Source organism: Canis lupus, chromosome 2 (genome assembly GCF_011100685.1).
Source record: "Canis lupus familiaris isolate Mischka breed German Shepherd chromosome 2, alternate assembly UU_Cfam_GSD_1.0, whole genome shotgun sequence".
NCBI lineage: Eukaryota > Metazoa > Chordata > Mammalia > Carnivora > Canidae > Canis > Canis lupus.
The window spans coordinates 67,350,445-67,353,580 of record NC_049223.1 but is presented as its reverse complement, the minus strand read 5'-3'; the positions used below and the strand labels follow the sequence as shown (position 1 = coordinate 67,353,580).

The following is a 3,136-nucleotide window of genomic DNA, read 5'->3' as shown; positions in this document are numbered from 1 at the left end:
CTGTCTCACTGGTTCCACTTCTGTCCTGTCCCCGATGCCTTCTGCTACTTTGCTGAGTTCAGGTCCTGGGGCTGAGTCTGCGTCTCACTCAGCTTCAGCCAGGAGCTCTCAGGGGCTTGGGCTTGCTAGCAGTGTTTTCACTGGCCCCTGAGCCTATTACCTCTTTCCACCCCCAACAGCTTGGGCAACCTGAGCTTCCTCAGTACATTGCTTTCCTAGGCCCCTGCCTAAATGGGAGCTGGGGTGTTCAGTTTTCTTCCAGTCATGCAGCTGGCTGTCAAGTATAGTTGCTTTCAGAATGTGGGGGAGCTGGCCAACATCGTCCTAGACCTGGTGCTTAGCTGCTTCTCTGGTGATGCCTGGACGCTGGGCATGTTGGACCTGTCATTCACCACCTGGCTGAAGGTGGCCAGTCCTGGGGCCCTTCAGGGCCTCCAGCTGGGGACTCCATGTCTGGATCATGAGGGAGGCAGCCTGTGGTGGTAGGGCTGGGACTGCAGAGACTGGACACCCTGACTGTGATAAACACCAACATGGCTGGGGTACCTGCCCATTTTGAGCTGTAGGAACTGAATTTAGGATGCACTCCAAGGGGCACATAGCTCTGGAGGCCTTAGCTTCCTGCTACAGCCTGAAGAGTTGGGTCTTAACAGTGGTTTAACCAGGTTTAACAGGGTCTGACCAGGTTCTTGGCTGCCACACCCAGGCTTCAGAGACTGTACCTGAGTGGCAACCGACTGTGGAGTGCCGTGCTGTGCACAAATGGAACAGGGGCTGTGTCAGGACTGCAGGCCCTGGATCTGTACAATAAAAGGGTGAGTACCCGGTCCCTAGCCACTTTCTCTCGGGGAGCTGTTGCTTCAGGGAAACCAGCTGATTTGTCTGGGGGGCCAGATATTCCAGGGTCTAAAGGGCTGGAGATGTCAGAGTTGGCAGGAATCCACTGGCAGCCCCAGGCCAGGGCTGGTTGGCTCCTCTGCTCACACTGATCACCCTAAACCTGCTGGGTACTCACATGGTGCTCAGCCTGGCCTTGAACTTCTATGGCTCAGAGAATCTGCATACCTTGAGACTGCAGTTCCCCTCTGGTTCTTCCCGGGTAGAGTTGTCCCTGTTGACCAGCTTGGAGCTTTCTGCAGTCTCAGATAAGGAGTTTTGGAAGCTGGCTTCTCTCGCCTTTTCAGTCTTGCAAACCCTGACTGCCAAAGGCGAGGCACTGCAGCTGGAGACACGGAACGTCGCCAAGATCTTCCTCACCCTTTGCCAACTCTCCCTGCTTGGCAATACTTGGAGGCTCTATGCTCCCAGGGTGCCTCTAGTTTCTTCCTCTGGCAGCTCTCCAGGCCCCAGTAGCTGCGGTATGGGCGGGCAGACGTAGCCTAGGGCCCACTGCATCTCGGGGCTGCCCAGCCTACGGGAGCTGAAGCTGTGGGCACTGTGGCCCTGAGCCTGGCCCTGCCCAGGGTGGCTTGAGGAGCTGTCAGTGAGCTGCCTAGCCTTGAGGTGCTGTATCTGGTCACAGCGGGGCTGGAGACACTGCCTGCTGCTGCTTCCAGAGCCCGGGCAGTCTCCAGGTCTTGGTGCTAGATTGGGAGACAGGCCTTATGCTCCATGGCAGCCTCCAGGAGCACAGTCCCCAGATAACCCAGTATGTGTATATTCTGGGGGCTTCCTTGGCCTGCCAGTGTGCCAGTGCCTGGGTGGGGCCCTGGCTTGAGTGGTTCCCCCAAAACATACAAGCACATAGTATCACACCAGCTGTGCTTGGCCAGAAGCTGGGGGCCTCCCCAAGAATCCCACTTTTCTCCTTTCTCTGGTGCCACTGTCCCAAAACTTTGGGGGTTGGAACTCTTTGGGGGTCACTCTGCCTGAACTTTCTGCTAATCTGGCCACCTTCCTCTGGCTGGCTGCTCCCTCATCCCCCAGTGTTGCTGTTGTTCTTCCTGGAGCCTGTCTCCCACCACCACCTCCCTGGCTACTGTGGACTGGCCTGGCTACTCTGCAGAGGGGACTTTTCCTTGTGACCCAGGGAAGATGAAAGAAAGGATGGCTTCTGGGCTTGGCTGGGGAGCAGGTTAGGGCAACCTGGGTTTAGCTGGAGTGGGTGCATGCATGTTGGAGTTGGGGATAGGAAAAACAAACCAGCCTGGCAGGGAGATAGTGGGTAAATGTGGGCACATGAGACTGAACCCAGATTCTGGTGGGAGGTGGGAGTGCTGCATGTGTTGGGAGGATCAGCTGGTGATTTTGGGAACACAGGCTTTGGGAAAGCTCTGGATGAGCCTCTGAATGAGAAAATTGGGAGATGGCAGGTGGCTGTGTGGTATGTGATGTGATCTCAAGATCTCCAAATCCTTAGTAAATTTACTAAATCCATGAAATGCTTGGCTTAATTGGACTTTTTGTTTTAAGATGGAAATCCACATGAGGCAGGAGGCGTAGGGGTTGAGGTCACAGAAGCTGTAGCTCCGAGGAAATAAAGTTGGAAATTCATAGAGGGCATGGGGAAGGAGAGAGGGCTGTGACAACTGTGGAATGGGGTCCAGGCCAATTCAATCAGATCTTCAAGGGGGCAGAGAGGCCCCATTTGCCATCTGGGTTATAGAGGAATTGGCAGCTGAGGACCAAAAAGCTGGGATGCTGCCCAGGAGGCAGCAGACTGATTGCTTATTCCCTCAGCAAAAACACAAAGGCGTGGCCATACCTATGGTCTTATTTGAGCCTCATAACAACACTGGGAGGAGAAATCCACCCCCTGGGCACTCTGTGTCTAGCTATCCTAAACTACTTGGAGCTCCCGGAACACCATACACTCTTGACCCTGGGCCTTTGCACGCACTGCTCCTTCACCCAGAAACACTTTCCCCAAATTTCTTTCCTCCAGGGGAACTACTACATATCTTTTAAGATTTAGCTTAGCTATCACTTTCTCCAGAAGCCCTCCCTGACCTCCCAGGCTAGATAAGCTGCTGTCCTCTGGGTTCCATAGCCTCCTGCACTTCCCTTTCTCAAAGTACTGGTCACATTGTACTGGCCCACACAGGTCTGGGGGCCCCTCAAGCACTGGCCTTCAAAGAGGTGCGCACAAGATGACTCCTGGGGGTTTAGGAAAAATGTTAAAACTTATATTTCTATT

The 3,136-nt window shown here is 54.4% G+C and overlaps 1 pseudogene; it reads left to right on the top strand.

Moving 5' to 3' along the window:
- The first annotated feature begins 1,015 nt into the window (after nt 1–1,015).
- LOC111094273 lies at nt 1,016–2,024 on the top strand (annotated as a pseudogene).
- The last annotated feature ends 1,112 nt before the right edge of the window (nt 2,025–3,136 follow it).